The sequence below is a fragment of the Uranotaenia lowii genome, chromosome 2 (assembly GCF_029784155.1).
Source record: "Uranotaenia lowii strain MFRU-FL chromosome 2, ASM2978415v1, whole genome shotgun sequence".
Classification (NCBI taxonomy): domain Eukaryota; kingdom Metazoa; phylum Arthropoda; class Insecta; order Diptera; family Culicidae; genus Uranotaenia; species Uranotaenia lowii.
The window spans coordinates 35342675-35362447 of record NC_073692.1 but is presented as its reverse complement, the minus strand read 5'-3'; the positions used below and the strand labels follow the sequence as shown (position 1 = coordinate 35362447).

Genomic DNA, 19773 nt, shown 5'->3' with positions numbered 1-19773 from the left:
GTCAATTTTGTCAATTTTGTCAATTTTGTCAATTTTGTCAATTTTGTCAATTTTGTCAATTTTGTCAATTTTGTCAATTTTGTCAATTTTGTCAATTTTGTCAATTTTGTCAATTTTGTCAATTTTGTCAATTTTCTCTATTTTGTCAATTTTGTCAATTTTGTTAATTTTGTCATTTTTGTCAATTTTGTCATTTTTGTCAATTTTGTCAATTTTGTCAATTTTGTCAATTTTGTCAATTGTGTCAATTTTGTCAATTTTGTCAATTTTGTCAATTTTGTCAATTTTGTCAATTTTGTCAATTTTGTCAATTTTGTCAATTTTGTCAATTTTATCAATTTTGTCAATTTTGTCATTTTTGTCATTTTTGTCAATTTTGTCAATTTTGTCAATTTTGTCAATTTTGTCAATTTTGTCAATTTTGTCAATTTTGTCAATTTTGTCAATTTTGTCAATTTTGTCAATTTTGTCAATTTTGTCAATTTTGTCAATTTTGTCAATTTTGTCAATTTTGTCAATTTTGTCAATTTTGTCAATTTTGTCAATTTTGTCAATTTTGTCAATTTTGTCAATTTTGTCAATTTTGTCAATTTTGTCAATTTTGTTAATTTTGTCAATTTTGTCAATTTTGTCAATTTTGTCAATTTTGTCAATTTGGTCAATTTTGTCAATTTTGTCAATTTTGTCAATTTTGTCAATTTTGTCAATTTTGTCAATTTTGTCAATTTTTTCAGTTTTGTCAATTTTGTCAATTTTGTCAATTTTGTCAATTTTGTCAATTTTGTCAATTTTGTCAATTTTGTCAATTTTGTCAATTTTGTCAATTTTGTCAATTTTATCAATTTTGTCAATTTTGTCAATTTTGTCAATTTTGCCAATTTTGTCAATTTTGTCAATTTTGTCAATTTTGTCAATTTGTTCAATTTTGTCAATTTTGTCAATTTTGTCAATTTTGTCAATTTTGTCAATTTTGTCAATTTTGTCAATTTGATCAATTTTATAAATTTTGTTTCTTTTGACAATTTTTTTTCAATTTCGTATATATAGTGAATTTTGTCCATTCGATCATATTTTTCAATTTCGTTTATATAGTGAATTTTGTCAGTCTTTCTATGTGTCACTTTTGTCAATTTTATCAATTTTGGCATTTTTGACATTTTTGTCAATTTTGTCATTTTTGTCAATTTTATCAATTTTGTCGATTTTGTCAATTTTGCCAATTTTGTCAATTTTGTCAATTTTGCCAATTTTGTCAATTTTGTCAATTTTGTCAATTTTGTCAATTTTGTCAATTTTGTCAATTTTGTCAATTTTGTCAATTTTGTCAATTTTGTCAATTTTGTCAATTTTGTCAATTTTGTCAATTTTGTCAATTTTGTCAATTTTGTCAATTTTGTCAATTTTGTCAATTTTGTCAATTTTGTCAATTTTGTCAATTTTGTCAATTTTGTCAATTTTGTCAATTTTGTCAATTTTGTCAATTTTGTCAATTTTGTCAATTTTGTCAATTTTGCCAATTTGTCAATTTTGTCAATTTTGTCAATTTTGTCAATTTTGTCAATTTTGTCAATTTTGTCAATTTTGTCAATTTTGTCAATTTTGTCAATTTTGTCAATTTTGTCAATTTTGTCAATTTTGTCAATTTTGTCAATTTTGTCAATTTTGTCAATTTTGTCAATTTTGTCAATTTTGTCAATTTTGTCAATTTTGTCAATTTTGTCAATTTTGTCAATTTTGTCAATTTTGTCAATTTTGTCAATTTTGTCAATTTTGTCAATTTTGTCAATTTTGTCAATTTTGTCAATTTTGTCAATTTTGTCAATTTTGTCAATTTTGTCAATTTTGTCAATTTTGTCAATTTTGTCAATTTTGTCAATTTTGTCAATTTTGTCAATTTTTTCAATTTTGTCAATTTTATCAATTTTGGCATTTTTGGCATTTTTGTCAATTTTGTCATTTTTGTCAATTTTCTCAATTTTGTCGATTTTGTCCATTTTATCAATTTTGTCAATTTTGTCAATTTTGTCAATTTTGTCAATTTTGTCAATTTTGTCAATTTTGTCAATTTTGTCAATTTTGTTAATTTTGTCAATTTTATAAATTTTGTTTATTTTGACAATTTTTTTTTTTCAATTTCGTATATATAGTGAATTTTGTCCATTCGATCATATTTTTCAATTTCGTTTATATAGTGAATTTTGTCAGTCTTTCTATGTGTCACTTTTGTCAATTTTATCAATTTTGGCATTTTTGACATTTTTGTCAATTTTGTCATTTTTGTCAATTTTATCAATTTTGTCGATTTTGCCAATTTTGTCAATTTTGTCAATTTTGCCAATTTTGTCAATTTTGTCAATTTTGTCAATTTTGTCAATTTTGTCAATTTTGTCAATTTTGTCAATTTTGTCAATTTTGTCAATTTTGTCAATTTTGTCAATTTTGTCAATTTTGTCAATTTTGTCAATTTTGTCAATTTTGTCAATTTTGTCAATTTTGTCAATTTTGTCAATTTTGTCAATTTTGTCAATTTTGTCAATTTTGTCAATTTTGCCAATTTTGTCAATTTTGTCAATTTTGTCAATTTTGTCAATTTTGTCAATTTTGTCAATTTTGTCAATTTTGTCAATTTTGTCAATTTTGTCAATTTTGTCAATTTTGTCAATTTTGTCAATTTTGTCAATTTTGTCAATTTTGTCAATTTTGTCAATTTTGTCAATTTTGTCAATTTTGTCAATTTTGTCAATTTTGTCAATTTTGTCAATTTTGTCAATTTTGTCAATTTTGTCAATTTTGTCAATTTTGTCAATTTTGTCAATTTTGTCAATTTTGTCAATTTTGCCAATTTTGTCAATTTTGTCAATTTTGTCAATTTTGTCAATTTTGTCAATTTTGTCAATTTTGTCAATTTTGTCAATTTTGTCAATTTTGTCAATTTTGTCAATTTTGTCAATTTTGTCAATTTTGTCAATTTTGTCAATTTTGTCAATTTTGTCAATTTTGTCAATTTTGTCAATTTTGTCAATTTTGTCAATTTTGTCAATTTTGTCAATTTTGTCAATTTTGTCAATTTTGTCAATTTTGTCAATTTTGTCAATTTTGTCAATTTTGTCAATTTTGTCAATTTTGTCAATTTTGTCAATTTTGTCAATTTTGTCAATTTTGTCAATTTTGTCAATTTTGTCAATTTTGTCAATTTTGTCAATTTTGTCAATTTTGTCAATTTTGTCAATTTTGTCAATTTTGTCAATTTTGTCAATTTTGTCAATTTTGTCAATTTTGTCAATTTTGTCAATTTTGTCAATTTTGTCAATTTTGTCAATTTTGTCAATTTTGTCAATTTTGTCAATTTTGTCAATTTTGTCAATTTTGTCAATTTTGTCAATTTTGTCAATTTTGTCAATTTTGTCAATTTTGCCAATTTTGTCAATTTTGTCAATTTTGTCAATTTTGTCAATTTTGTCAATTTTGTCAATTTTGTCAATTTTGTCAATTTTGTCAATTTTGTCAATTTTGTCAATTTTGTCAATTTTGTCAATTTTGTCAATTTTGTCAATTTTGTCAATTTTGTCAATTTTGTCAATTTTGCCAATTTTGTCAATTTTGTCAATTTTGTCAATTTTGTCAATTTTGTCAATTTTGTCAATTTTGTCAATTTTGTCAATTTTGTCAATTTTGTCAATTTTGTCAATTTTGTCAATTTTGTCAATTTTGTCAATTTTGTCAATTTTGTCAATTTTGTCAATTTTGTCAATTTTGTCAATTTTGTCAATTTTGTCAATTTTGTCAATTTTGTCAATTTTGTCAATTTTGTCAATTTTGTCAATTTTGTCAATTTTGTCAATTTTGTCAATTTTGTCAATTTTGTCAATTTTGTCAATTTTGTCAATTTTGTCAATTTTGTCAATTTTGTCAATTTTGTCAATTTTGTCAATTTTGTCAATTTTGTCAATTTTGTCAATTTTGTCAATTTTGTCAATTTTGTCAATTTTGTCAATTTTTTCAATTTTGTCAATTTTATCAATTTTGGCATTTTTGACATTTTTGTCAATTTTGTCATTTTTGTCAATTTTCTCAATTTTGTCGATTTTGTCCATTTTATCAATTTTGTCAATTTTGTCAATTTTGTCAATTTTGTCAATTTTGTCAATTTTGTCAATTTTGTCAATTTTGTCAATTTTGTCAATTTTGTCAATTTTGTCAATTTTGTCAATTTTGTCAATTTTGTCAATTTTGTCAATTTTGTCAATTTTGTCAATTTTGTCAATTTTGTCAATTTTGTCAATTTTGTCAATTTTGTCAATTTTGTCAATTTTGTCAATTTTGTCAATTTTGTCAATTTTGTCAATTTTGTCAATTTTGTCAATTTTGTCAATTTTGTCAATTTTGTCAATTTTGTCAATTTTGTCAATTTTGTCAATTTTGTCAATTTTGTCAATTTTGTCAATTTTGTCAATTTTGTCAATTTTGTCAATTTTGTCAATTTTGTCAATTTTGTCAATTTTGTCAATTTTGTCAATTTTGTCAATTTTGCCAATTTTGTCGATTTTGTCAATTTTGTCAATTTTGTCACTTTTGTCAATTTTATCAATTTTGGCATTTTTGACATTTTTGTCAATTTTGTCATTTTTGTCAATTTTATCAATTTTGTCGATTTTGTCAATTTTGCCAATTTTGTCAATTTTGTCAATTTTGCCAATTTTGTCAATTTTGTCAATTTTGTCAATTTTGTCAATTTTGTCAATTTTGTCAATTTTGTCAATTTTGTCAATTTTGTCAATTTTGTCAATTTTGTCAATTTTGCCAATTTTGTCAATTTTGTCAATTTTGTCAATTTTGTCAATTTTGTCAATTTTGTCAATTTTGTCAATTTTGTCAATTTTGTCAATTTTGTCAATTTTGTCAATTTTGTCAATTTTGTCAATTTTGCCAATTTTGTCAATTTTGTCAATTTTGTCAATTTTGTCAATTTTGTCAATTTTGTCAATTTTGTCAATTTTGTCAATTTTGTCAATTTTGTCAATTTTGTCAATTTTGTCAATTTTGTCAATTTTGTCAATTTTGTCAATTTTGTCAATTTTGTCAATTTTGTCAATTTTGTCAATTTTGTCAATTTTGTCAATTTTGTCAATTTTGTCAATTTTGTCAATTTTGTCAATTTTGTCAATTTTGTCAATTTTGTCAATTTTGTCAATTTTGTCAATTTTGTCAATTTTGTCAATTTTGTCAATTTTGTCAATTTTGTCAATTTTGTCAATTTTGTCAATTTTGTCAATTTTGTCAATTTTGTCAATTTTGTCAATTTTGTCAATTTTGTCAATTTTGTCAATTTTGTCAATTTTGTCAATTTTGTCAATTTTGTCAATTTTGTCAATTTTGTCAATTTTGTCAATTTTGTCAATTTTGTCAATTTTGCCAATTTTGTCAATTTTGTCAATTTTGTCAATTTTGTCAATTTTGTCAATTTTGTCAATTTTGTCAATTTTGTCAATTTTGTCAATTTTGTCAATTTTGTCAATTTTGTCAATTTTGTCAATTTTGTCAATTTTGTCAATTTTGTCAATTTTGTCAATTTTGTCAATTTTGTCAATTTTGTCAATTTTGTCAATTTTGTCAATTTTGTCAATTTTGTCAATTTTGTCAATTTTGTCAATTTTGTCAATTTTGTCAATTTTGTCAATTTTGTCAATTTTGTCAATTTTGTCAATTTTGTCAATTTTGTCAATTTTGTCAATTTTGTCAATTTTGTCAATTTTGTCAATTTTGTCAATTTTGTCAATTTTGTCAATTTTGTCAATTTTGTCAATTTTGTCAATTTTGTCAATTTTGTCAATTTTGTCAATTTTGTCAATTTTGTCAATTTTGTCAATTTTGTCAATTTTGTCAATTTTGTCAATTTTGTCAATTTTGTCAATTTTGTCAATTTTGTCAATTTTGTCAATTTTGTCAATTTTGTCAATTTTGTCAATTTTGTCAATTTTGTCAATTTTGTCAATTTTGTCAATTTTTTCAATTTTGTCAATTTTATCAATTTTGGCATTTTTGACATTTTTGTCAATTTTGTCATTTTTGTCAATTTTCTCAATTTTGTCGATTTTGTCCATTTTATCAATTTTGTCAATTTTGTCAATTTTGTCAATTTTGTCAATTTTGTCAATTTTGTCAATTTTGTCAATTTTGTCAATTTTGTCAATTTTGTCAATTTTGTCAATTTTGTCAATTTTGTCAATTTTGTCAATTTTGTCAATTTTGTCAATTTTGTCAATTTTGTCAATTTTGTCAATTTTGTCAATTTTGTCAATTTTGTCAATTTTGTCAATTTTGTCAATTTTGTCAATTTTGTCAATTTTGTCAATTTTGTCAATTTTGTCAATTTTGCCAATTTTGTCGATTTTGTCAATTTTGTCAATTTTGTCACTTTTGTCAATTTTATCAATTTTGGCATTTTTGACATTTTTGTCAATTTTGTCATTTTTGTCAATTTTATCAATTTTGTCGATTTTGTCAATTTTGCCAATTTTGTCAATTTTGTCAATTTTGCCAATTTTGTCAATTTTGTCAATTTTGTCAATTTTGTCAATTTTGTCAATTTTGTCAATTTTGTCAATTTTGTCAATTTTGTCAATTTTGTCAATTTTGTCAATTTTGTCAATTTTGTCAATTTTGTCAATTTTGTCAATTTTGTCAATTTTGTCAATTTTGCAAATTTTGTCGATTTTGTCAATTTTGTCAATTTTGTCACTTTTGTCAATTTTATCAATTTTGGCATTTTTGACATTTTTGTCAATTTTGTCATTTTTGTCAATTTTATCAATTTTGTCGATTTTGTCAATTTTGCCAATTTTGTCAATTTTGTCAATTTTGCCAATTTTGTCAATTTTGTCAATTTTGTCAATTTTGTCAATTTTGTCAATTTTGTCAATTTTGTCAATTTTGTCAATTTTGTCAATTTTGTCAATTTTGTCAATTTTGTCAATTTTGTCAATTTTGTCAATTTTGTCAATTTTGTCAATTTTGTCAATTTTGTCAATTTTGTCAATTTTGTCAATTTTGTCAATTTTGTCAATTTTGTCAATTTTGTCAATTTTGTCAATTTTGTCAATTTTGTCAATTTTGTCAATTTTGTCAATTTTGTCAATTTTGTCAATTTTGTCAATTTTGTCAATTTTGTCAATTTTGTCAATTTTGTCAATTTTGTCAATTTTGTCAATTTTGTCAATTTTGTCAATTTTGTCAATTTTGTCAATTTTGTCAATTTTGTCAATTTTGTCAATTTTGTCAATTTTGTCAATTTTGTCAATTTTGTCAATTTTGTCAATTTTGTCAATTTTGTCAATTTTGTCAATTTTGTCAATTTTGTCAATTTTGTCAATTTTGTCAATTTTGTCAATTTTGTCAATTTTGTCAATTTTGTCAATTTTGTCAATTTTGTCAATTTTGTCAATTTTGTCAATTTTGTCAATTTTGTCAATTTTGTCAATTTTGTCAATTTTTTCAATTTTGTCAATTTTGTCAATTTTGTCAATTTTGTCAATTTTTTCAATTTTGTCAATTTTATCAATTTTGGCATTTTTGACATTTTTGTCAATTTTGTCATTTTTGTCAATTTTCTCAATTTTGTCGATTTTGTCCATTTTATCAATTTTGTCAATTTTGTCAATTTTGTCAATTTTGTCAATTTTGTCAATTTTGTCAATTTTGTCAATTTTGTCAATTTTGTTAATTTTGTCAATTTTATAAATTTTGTTTATTTTGACAATTTTTTTTCAATTTCGTATATATATAGTGAATTTTGTCCATTCGATCATATTTTTCAATTTCGTTTATATAGTGAATTTTGTCAGTCTTTCTATATGTCACTTTTGTCAATTTTATCAATTTTGGCATTTTTGACATTTTTGTCAATTTTGTCATTTTTGTCAATTTTATCAATTTTGTCGATTTTGTCAATTTTGTCAATTTTGCCAATTTTGTCAATTTTGTCAATTTTGTCAATTTTGTCAATTTAGCCAATTTTGTCGATTTTGTCAATTTTGTCAATTTTGTCAATTTTGTCAATTTTGTCAATTTTGTCAATTTTGTCAATTTTGTCAATTTTGTCAATTTTGTCAATTTTGTCAATTTTGTCAATTTTGTCAATTTTGTCAATTTTGTCAATTTTGTCAATTTTGTCAATTTTGTCAATTATGTCAATTTTGTCAATTTTGTCAATTTTGTCAATTTTGTCAATTTTGTCAATTTTGTCAATTTTGTCAATTTTGTCAATTTTGTCAATTTTGTCAATTTTGTCAATTTTGTCAATTTTGTCAATTTTGTCAATTTTGTCAATTTTGTCAATTTTGTCAATTTTGTCAATTTTGTCAATTTTGTCAATTTTGTCAATTTTGTCAATTTTGTCAATTTTGTCAATTTTGTCAATTTTGTCAATTTTGTCAATTTTGTCAATTTTGTCAATTTTGTCAATTTTGTCAATTTAGTCTATTTTGTCAATTTTGTCAATTTTGTCAATTTTGTCAATTTTGTCAATTTTGTCAATTTTGTCAATTTTGTCAATTTTGTCAATTTTGTCAATTTTGTCAATTTTTTCAATTTTGTCAATTTTGTCAATTTTGTCAATTTTGTCAATTTTGTCAATTTTGTCAATTTTGTCAATTTTGTCAATTTTGTCAATTTTGTCAATTTTGTCAATTTTGTCAATTTTGTCAATTTTGTCAATTTTGTCAATTTTGTCAATTTTGTCAATTTTGTCAATTTTGTCAATTTTGTCAATTTTGTCAATTTTGTCAATTTTGTCAATTTTGTCAATTTTGTCAATTTTGTCAATTTTGTCAATTTTGTCAATTTTGTCAATTTTGTCAATTTTGTCAATTTTGTCAATTTTGTCAATTTTGTCAATTTTGCAAATTTTGTCGATTTTGTCAATTTTGTCAATTTTGTCACTTTTGTCAATTTTATCAATTTTGGCATTTTTGACATTTTTGTCAATTTTGTCATTTTTGTCAATTTTATCAATTTTGTCGATTTTGTCAATTTTGCCAATTTTGTCAATTTTGTCAATTTTGCCAATTTTGTCAATTTTGTCAATTTTGTCAATTTTGTCAATTTTGTCAATTTTGTCAATTTTGTCAATTTTGTCAATTTTGTCAATTTTGTCAATTTTGTCAATTTTGTCAATTTTGTCAATTTTGTCAATTTTGTCAATTTTGTCAATTTTGTCAATTTTGTCAATTTTGTCAATTTTGTCAATTTTGTCAATTTTGTCAATTTTGTCAATTTTGTCAATTTTGTCAATTTTGTCAATTTTGTCAATTTTGTCAATTTTGTCAATTTTGCCAATTTTGTCAATTTTGTCAATTTTGTCAATTTTGTCAATTTTGTCAATTTTGTCAATTTTGTCAATTTTGTCAATTTTGTCAATTTTGCCAATTTTGTCAATTTTGTCAATTTTGTCAATTTTGTCAATTTTGTCAATTTTGTCAATTTTGTCAATTTTGTCAATTTTGTCAATTTTGTCAATTTTGTCAATTTTGTCAATTTTGTCAATTTTGTCAATTTTGTCAATTTTGTCAATTTTGTCAATTTTGTCAATTTTGTCAATTTTGTCAATTTTGTCAATTTTGTCAATTTTGTCAATTTTGTCAATTTTGTCAATTTTGTCAATTTTGTCAATTTTGTCAATTTTGTCAATTTTGTCAATTTTGTCAATTTTGTCAATTTTGTCAATTTTGTCAATTTTGTCAATTTTGTCAATTTTGTCAATTTTGTCAATTTTTTCAATTTTGTCAATTTTATCAATTTTGGCATTTTTGACATTTTTGTCAATTTTGTCATTTTTGTCAATTTTCTCAATTTTGTCGATTTTGTCCATTTTATCAATTTTGTCAATTTTGTCAATTTTGTCAATTTTGTCAATTTTGTCAATTTTGTCAATTTTGTTAATTTTGTCAATTTTATAAATTTTGTTTATTTTGACAATTTTTTTTCAATTTCGTATATATATAGTGAATTTTGTCCATTCGATCATATTTTTCAATTTCGTTTATATAGTGAATTTTGTCAGTCTTTCTATATGTCACTTTTGTCAATTTTATCAATTTTGGCATTTTTGACATTTTTGTCAATTTTGTCATTTTTGTCAATTTTATCAATTTTGTCGATTTTGTCAATTTTGTCAATTTTGCCAATTTTGTCAATTTTGTCAATTTTGTCAATTTTGTCAATTTAGCCAATTTTGTCGATTTTGTCAATTTTGTCAATTTTGTCAATTTTGTCAATTTTGTCAATTTTGTCAATTTTGTCAATTTTGTCAATTTTGTCAATTTTGTCAATTTTGTCAATTTTGTCAATTTTGTCAATTTTGTCAATTTTGTCAATTTTGTCAATTTTGTCAATTTTGTCAATTATGTCAATTTTGTCAATTTTGTCAATTTTGTCAATTTTGTCAATTTTGTCAATTTTGTCAATTTTGTCAATTTTGTCAATTTTGTCAATTTTGTCAATTTTGTCAATTTTGTCAATTTTGTCAATTTTGTCAATTTTGTCAATTTTGTCAATTTTGTCAATTTTGTCAATTTTGTCAATTTTGTCAATTTTGTCAATTTTGTCAATTTTGTCAATTTTGTCAATTTTGTCAATTTTGTCAATTTTGTCAATTTTGTCAATTTAGTCTATTTTGTCAATTTTGTCAATTTTGTCAATTTTGTCAATTTTGTCAATTTTGTCAATTTTGTCAATTTTGTCAATTTTGTCAATTTTGTCAATTTTGTCAATTTTGTCAATTTTTTCAATTTTGTCAATTTTGTCAATTTTGTCAATTTTGTCAATTTTGTCAATTTTGTCAATTTTGTCAATTTTGTCAATTTTGTCAATTTTGTCAATTTTGTCAATTTTGTCAATTTTGTCAATTTTGTCAATTTTGTCAATTTTGTCAATTTTGTCAATTTTGTCAATTTTGTCAATTTTGTCAATTTTGTCAATTTTGTCAATTTTGGCAATTTTGTCAATTTTGTCAATTTTGTCAATTTTGTCAATTTTGTCAATTTTGTCAATTTTGTCAATTTTGTCAATTTTGTCAATTTTGTCAATTTTGTCAATTTTGTCAATTTTGTCAATTTTGTCAATTTTGTCATTTTTGTCATTTTTGTCAATTTTGTCAATTTTGTCAATTTTGTCAATTTTGTCAATTTTGTCAATTTTGTCAATTTTGTCAATTTTGTCAATTTTGTCAATTTTGTCAATTTTGTCAATTTTGTCAATTTTGTCAATTTTGTCAATTTTGTCAATTTTGTCAATTTTGTCAATTTTGTCAATTTTGTCAATTTTGTCAATTTTGTCAATTTTGTCAATTTTGTCAATTTTGTCAATTTTGTCAATTTTGTCAATTTTGTCAATTTTGTCAATTTTGTCAATTTTGTCAATTTTGTCAATTTTGTCAATTTTGTCAATTTTGTCAATTTTGTCAATTTTGTCAATTTTGTCAATTTTGTCAATTTTGTCAATTTTGTCAATTTTGTCAATTTTGTCAATTTTGTCAATTTTGTCAGTTTTGTCAATTTTGTCAATTTTGTCAATTTTGTCAATTTTGTCAATTTTGTCAATTTTGTCAATTTTGTCAATTTTGTCAATTTTGTCAATTTTGTCAATTTTGTCAATTTTGTCAATTTTGTCAATATTGTCAATTTTCTCAATTTTGTCAATTTTGTCAATTTTGTCATTTTTAGTCAATTTTGTCGATTTGGTCAATTTTGTCAATTTTGGCATTTTGGTAAATTGTGTCAGTTTTGTCCATTTAGTCTATTTTTTTCATTTTTGTAAATTTTGTCCATTTTGCCATTTTTTTGTCAACTTTTTTTTTTTTGTTTCGATTATAGTCGTTTTACCATCTTTATGGAATTCGCGACTTTCGTCAACTTTGTGAATTTTGTCAATAAAGAAATTTTGTTAATTTTTAATGTGCTTAATTTGGTCAATTTAGGCAGTTGTGTCGATTCTGTTAAAATCAAGTATTGGAGCTTTGTTCAATAGTGGAAAAAGATTTAAAATTATTTAGAATTTTTTAGATCATTCAAGTGTCGTATAACATTTATGGAAATGTTATTCTGAAATGTCTGCTCTTATGTGAGAACTGTTTGCACATTTTTCGTAAATTTTTGGTCAACTTTTGTTGAGCTTGTTTTGCAAGCACCTTCTCATAAAAAAATACTGCCCAACAGCTGCCCGTTTTTTGTACCGAGAGATTTTTAGGTTAAATTGTCCCATCTTATCTGTACACGCTCAGCAAGTGTTTGTGAGAAATATCAAAAACAACTCTATTGCACAGGTTTTTCAATGCGATCGAAAAGAGAGGAAGAAAAAAGGGAACGGAAAAACTAGCACGAGACAAAAGATGTCTGATGTCTGATTGGATTCAATTTGCTTCCACGAACGAAATTCTCTCCTGTCATTTGTGCTTAGAAAAATGCTTAGAAATCCCACTTGGATATTTCAGTTTTAGGTATTTTGTTTTTATGAAAAAGATGGATGAATTTTGATTTCAACAGATGATTGTATCCCGTGTTTTTGGGGCTCAATGTGCTGCAATGAGTTGGATGTTATTCAAAAAAAACAATGTTTCCGCCCGGGTTCGAACCAAGGACCTTCTGCGTGTAAAGCAGACGTGATAACCGCTACACTACGGAAACCCTTGTCAATCCCAGAAATAAATTTATCTAACGAGGGCTATATCACGGTTGAGTGCGTTCAAATAGCCTGTGGATGGACAAATCAACAAAAATAGAAAGGTTATTCCTATTTTGTTATCATAGTATTCTTCCACTTGTTTGCTTTTTCGTGATGGTTAAAGCTTTGCAACCTTAAATTGCAACTCACTTTGGCTTGAGTGAGTTGAAAGCTCAAACCACAAAGCCTGTTTTTATTTAAAAAAAAAAACTACGTCCACAAAATTAAGAAATAAAACTCCCACCAGGTTGACAAACGAGATCCCATGCTGACATGGAAGAAAAAACAAGAAAAAAGTAAAACAAAATCACCAATTAACGAGTGTCTGCCATATCGGAACGTGTCAGCGCTTTCCAGCTGATCGACAAACAACTGTCCAGCTTCCCTGGGGACGTCGCCATCGTCCGTCGTCATCTGGTACATACATAATCTGATTTCCTGTACACACGATCGAGGAGAGGACAGTAAGATTCCTCACTTGGACACCTGAGCCCAGCTACCGAGATTGATGAACACCGATCCTTACTTGGGTATCAGGCGATGGACGACGATTCCAGATCTTTATCGTTGATAGCTTGAGTCGAGATGGGTGCGCGCATTCCAGATCGTTATCTGCGGGTGCGATAAAAGCGCGCCAGTAACACTTGTTTGACCACATTCACGTGGTGCCTGCTGAATCCCCGAAGGAGGGAGTCGAAGCTGAGAAGACATGTTGATACTTACGACGGAGAATCCCCAAAAGGGCCAACCTCCAGCTGGGTGAGTAAGTGATAGACTGGACCTGACTGGACCAGGACAAAACCCGTTAACGGATCAACAACCCTTGTTAAGAATTCTCTTTTGGGCGTCGCCGTCGGTCATGTCGTTGGGCAAAATATGTATGCTAAACGCCATCGCCATGTGATCGTTCTTCACAGCAGCGCACTAGGACCAATCAACCAGTAGGTATCAGTGGCCAATCTGGTTCGAAAAATTCGCCGAGGGCACTCTCGCAACGCAACAGGTCCCCGCCAACAAAGTTGTTAATTGACTTAATTGATACCATTTCTAACGTGTCGCCTCCGTCCGAATCACTTGGGAAGTTGCTGGGTTCGCAATTTAATCACTACGCTATTACTCGACCCGGGTGAAAAATCTCTGCCCAACAATATTTATCAGAAGCACACGACGCCCTCCTTTTGCATCGATATCAAGGTAAAATCAGAGCGTCGTCGTCATGTTTGTTGAAACGAAAACCGTCACTTATCGATTGTTAAACCATAAATCTTTCCCCAACCCCATCTGAGACAGACGACGACGACGATCGATATAGTTATAAAATGAGTGGTAGCACGAGAGCACTCATCAACATGTTGGCGAGTAGCTGGCTCAGTTCGGTGTTCGGCAAGTCAACTTGACATGACCTGTCGGGGTGTGTGATTTTGCTTCTAGATGACAGCGACTTTCTGCAGATTCGCGTTGCTATTGGGTGCTCGAATTTCATAAACAGTCTGACGATATTGAGTTTCATCGAAATCAGTAGCAAGTTGTTCATTATTTTTCTTTAACAGAAGTTTGGCGTGCCTTTATGTACGAAAAAGGCTTTTTTCACGGTTTAACCGAAAGCCACCAGAATTTTATCATGACATAATTAACACTCATCCGTCCCAGAAATTTTTACCCGTTAAAGTCCCTGAAGTGTCAATTTGACACTCCTGACTTAAATCAATATATCGATCTTGTTTCGAAACGATATAACATTGCGCAAATCTTGCGTTAATATCCAAGCAACCAAAAGTCTCGTAAAAAGATCAAACACAGCTTAACCAGTATAATCAATGTGCCGAAGTTCGTTTTATTCAGTCCAAAATTTAAGTTCTTAATGAAACTTTAAAGTTCCATAGAAGATTTGAACGGCCTCCTGTTCAGCTAGCTCACAAGTAATCGTTTAATCAGAAAAACAGAAAAAAATCTCTTCTCTCCTCTTTTACTTCGGTCACCATTTTCCAAATTTTCAAAAATCAGAAAATAAAGGAAACGTGAGTATATAGCAAAACAACGTCAGCGAAACAAGAAAGCGAAGGGAGGGGGTGATGAGAGGAAGGAGGGGGGGGGGGGGGGGTGGCGAGTGGGGTTGCAATTGGAAATGAGACTTCCACATTTGCTGCACATTCCTTTTTGTCTTCCCTTGAAATTTCATGTCACAAAATCAGAAAAATCTATATTAAAGAAAAACAGCGAAAACTTTTAACCAATTTTCTCAACAAACTTATTTTGACATCCTTTTATACAACTTATACATTCTTTTATAAAGCAATCTGCGAGTTTTTAATATTCAGTGCGATAAAATATTGATAAAAAGATAATTTTCGTCATTTGTTTATTAGGTAGTTCAAAAATTATCACTAAAAGAACTCTATGAACATTTTTCGATTTGAATTTTATTTCATATATGAATAAAAAACACACACACACATTTTGGTAGAAGAAAATGTTAAAAAAATCTTCAAGTTATCTACATTATTTTTCCTGAGCATCTTTACATCAGCGCAAAAATTTCAACAAAATATTAATGTTTCTCATTTTTCTAAAATACGTTAGGAAATTCAAAGATTTATTTGAGAAATTATTTTGTTAATAATTGTTATGCATTTAAAACTGAATATTTTATTACTTTTCTGAAGTATTTTCTCAATCGTGATTCTAAAATATTGAACTATTATGAATTCATGTTTCTATTCTTCAATTTCTAAAAATAATTTCAATTCTAAAATATGATTTTTAAAAACAGATTCTTAGGTATGAAGCTTTGGGAAATCTATTTTTATTGAAGGAAATAGTAACAATTTTGCAACGAATAAATTATGATAAAAGTAAAAAATCGTTTTTTTCTTCATGCGCTCAATATTTCCAAACTCTTTGTATATTTTAAAAATGAAATAAAAACAAATTGAATGAAGGGCTAATTTCTGATAGTAAATACTATTTTTCAATAAAAAAATCCTAATCAATTGCAATTGAAATAACCGAATTTCCAGGTTCAGAGTGGATTTAATCATTAAGCTTGATTTCTACTTAAAATTTTAATTATTTTTGTGTGGATAAGCTAAAAGCAGTATCGGCGATATAATTGGTGTGAATCTTGAAATGTAGCCGCGTTGATCAGAAATTAGACAAATATCTTCCGAATATTCAACTTGAGCGATTGGCTTTTCCGAGAAAATAGTCGAAAGATGACGGGATAGTTTTATCACTAGGTTTATCTTTCCTGGGAAAAATTAAGACATAGGCAAGTTTTTGGAAAATAAAGAATGGTTTATTTTTATAAAAACTGTTAATCGTCATTTAAATTGTTTAATTATGATAACGGCTCAAAATACATATATGAGGTTCTTGGAGTCAAAGGGGTATAAGAAGGACAAATAAATGATTTGTTAAAAAAAAGGTTAATTTCGAGAAAACACATTTTTCAGTTGATGTGTTCGGCCATTTTCCGTTTATTTATCTAAAATTTAAATTTCTCTACAAAATTCTAAAAATCTTGAAAAAATCACCAATTTTAGTTTTAATTATGAAGAACCGTTTGGAATTATACAATAATTACAATCATAGCTCAGTTTCTTCTAACAACGTTCTAAAATCATGGTGTGTTTCGTAGAAGGACTTAAAGAAAAAAAAAATACAATAACGCTAATTTTTGCATGGGTAGAAAGTAGAGCTTCTTCTGGTTCATTTTCACCGTAAATTAAAATATTTTGTCGGTGACCCCCCATACAAAATTTTTTTTTTGAAAATTTTCTGTTTGAAATTTTTAAAAAATGAATATATTTTTAGTGCTTTATAATTAAATTGAACTCAACAATGTCATTGAAAAAAAATTTTTTAAACTACATGGTTACAGAGCTGTTTAACATAAAAAATGCGTAAAGAGTATCTTTTAATCCAAAAAAAAAAAAATTAAAATTGGCTGGCAAATCCTGTTAGTAGTCTGAGAGGGTCAAATTATCTTAAATTATTAGAAATATTTAAAATAACATAAATCAATTTTTATCCATAATTTTTAGATTTTTTGAATGTGGCAACACTGGAGAGAATGTTATTGAAAAAAAGCTCAATGATTAAGAAAATAAGTAAACACTAGGAACCGCTAAACTTTTTTAAGATAACTCTTATCGTGCTGCGATCAGGAGTAGAAACGTTTGCCTTAATTTAAGCTTTGAAAAAAATATTACGATAGTAAATATTGGAAAGTTTACGATACGTTAAAAACATCTTTGATTAGAAATCGGTTTTTATACTTCTCCTGAGTTCAATGTCTCAAAATTCCAATCGCACTTCAGACTTCATGCAAATCGCTACAGCAGTTCAATCTAGCTTAAATTTTGCTTGTTTCTGTCTTTTGATACAGTTATCATTTTAAGCCTGGAGTTTGATTTAACCTTTTTATTTTTATTATTTTCTAGCCCAAGTTTTGTAACTCTGCTGCACTCTGTGATTCTTCCATTTTATTCAAAGAGCTAGCATTACTGTTAAGATTAAATAATCTTAGCTTCCACGATTTCCAACCCACTATATTATTTAAATCATGTCTTAAATTCTTTGTTTTAAATAAAATTTTACAGTTTTTTGGAAATAAATTTATTTAATGGATAATCTAGTCTAAAACTGTGATAAATTTGAAATTTTTCTAAAAAAATACATTTCAATCTTTTTGTCGATCTTACAAGTTCAAAAATTATCAGTATTGTTGGCAAAAGTGAATTGCAAGTGATCGATAGCAAACTAGCCTGCAGCGCGCCAGATTCATCATATTTTGTTCATCCCTTACTTATTTTAATTATTCTACTGTACACTGAAGGTCTCTTTATTATAAAATAAAACCATAATGAAGCATTTATGTTACAGTAAAACAATCATAACTTCTACAATTGTATACCAATTATGGCAAAAAGTATAGAGATCATTGATTTGAATAAACCATAGAAATCCATAAAAACAAAAAAAAAAAACGCATAAATCTGGTCCAAAACCGTCGATAAAATAGAAATTTCTCTAGAAAAAAATTGTTTTCACCGTTTTATTGATCATAAATATGAAAATATCAGCAGTATAGGATATTCCAAATAATAAAATTTAAAATAAAATCTATATATATAAAAATGAATTTCTGTCTGTCTGTCTGTCTGTCTGTCTGTCTGTCTGTCTGTCTGTCTGTCTGTTCCCTACAGACTCGGAAACTACTGAACCGATTTGCGCGAAACTTGGCAGGTGGGGGTATTGGAGGCAGGGGAAGGTTCCTATTATGGTTTAAGGCCCCTCCCTCTCTCATGAAGGGGGGGAGGTCTCCCAAACAAAAAACAATTTTTTGCATAACTCGAAATCTAATCAAGCCAAAATGGTATCCAATTTGGCATGGAGCGGGGTTTGAAAATAAGGAATATTTCTATGAATATTAGGTACCCCTCCGTCCTCTCAGTGGGCTGATAGGAAGGGGGGAGAGGGGCTACCTTACAATCTATTATATAAAATTCTCTTGTAACGGTGTTTGTAGTACTTCTCCTCCGAAATGACCCAAAAGATTCAAATGAAATTATTTTTAGAATATTCTGTAGGCATGCGAATCGGTTTATATCGAATAAAAATAGCAAAAAGTCGCATCAATCATCTGCAATAATTAAATTTGTAGTAATTTGAATGAAATAAAAGTCATGACATCCATTTTTGAGAAATTTTCTTTCCTTTGGGCGCCGGGCGGTTTGTTTTTCATCTCCATGGTCGAGGCGTCGCCAGCAAACTTTGTGGAAGAGGCATAGCATACTGATTAGTGAAAACATTTGGGCGCGTATTTCTCAACCAGGCATACTGTTAATGCACGTGGTGGCAATATGAAGCCTAGATGTGTTTTTTTCATCTTGATTTCTAGCTCATTTGTACAGCACATAAATGAATGACGCCTAGATGTGACCCAGATTTAAATTTTGCCGATCGAATCAAAACCATATAATGATTTTAAAAATAAAAAAATAATGATTTCATGTTAGTAATAGCAGCAATTTTAGTAAAGATGCATATGGAATAATGGTATGACTCTTTGCGGACGTTTGAAAAATGGAAAGTGGGAAGATTTACATACAATTGTGTAATCCAATACGCTTAAAAGGTTAGTTTTGATTCATATATAAAAAAAAAAGAAAAAATAATAAGATATTTTTGATAGTAATAGATCGAAAGCATTTTTTGAACATGCACAAATGTACTAAACTGATGATGTATCAAGTGCCATTCAAATTTTTAAAACAACATAAAAATCTATGAAAATTAAAAAAAAATCATGAAGGGCCTCTCCTTTAAAATAGATTATATAGAATGATGTATTTAATGGCCGAACGAGATAACTTTTTGATTTTTTGCAAGCATAAGTGAAAGTTTTATATAAATAAACAATTTTTTCATAACAAAAAGTGAGGATATGCATTTTCTGGAATAATTTTCAGTTGAGAAGGTAAACTAGAGCAAGTGCAACCGATCATCATTTACAAAAAATGTATAAGCTATTTCCTCATTTTTGAATTGTTGGCCTCAAATAAACAATCTGACTAAATAAACTAAAGGTAAATCAAGGTCTTTTGGCTAAACAGCATTCAGTGAGATTTAAGTACGAAACACAAATTTATTTCGGAGAGAAACTGCAGATTTATCAATGAAAGTAGATAAACAGACAAACAAAAGCAAGTAGATATAGAATTCTATTTAAAGTCTTTTCACTGACGCATCTGAAAAAGAGCTATGGGTTTTCACTTGCCCTAATAAATGAGACAAATGTATATTTAGATATTTCTTTTTGCCAACATAACTGAGATTGTTATGAAAATATTCATTTTTTTAAAGAATATGAAATTTGAACTGTTATGATATCCAATTGCACTATCACCGGTATTTTTTTTTTATATAAAATTAAGATTTATAATAAAAAAGGCACTTAATTTTTATTAGATTTTGAGTGATGTTGACATGAAAAATTTCCAGAAATTTAAATGAACTCATGAAACCATCGTAGCCTGAACGGATTATTTCTTTTCG

General features: G+C 26.9%; 1 protein-coding gene and 1 non-coding gene across 2 annotated transcripts in view; both read right to left on the bottom strand.

Annotated features, from left to right (window-relative positions):
- Nucleotides 1–19773, bottom strand: part of LOC129746177 (NADPH oxidase 5) — a 357046-nt gene that overhangs the window by 132466 nt on the left and 204807 nt on the right. The window lies entirely within an intron of this gene.
- Nucleotides 12605–12677, bottom strand: Trnav-uac (transfer RNA valine (anticodon UAC)). The gene has a single exon. It is a non-coding gene; the product is annotated as a tRNA-Val (tRNA).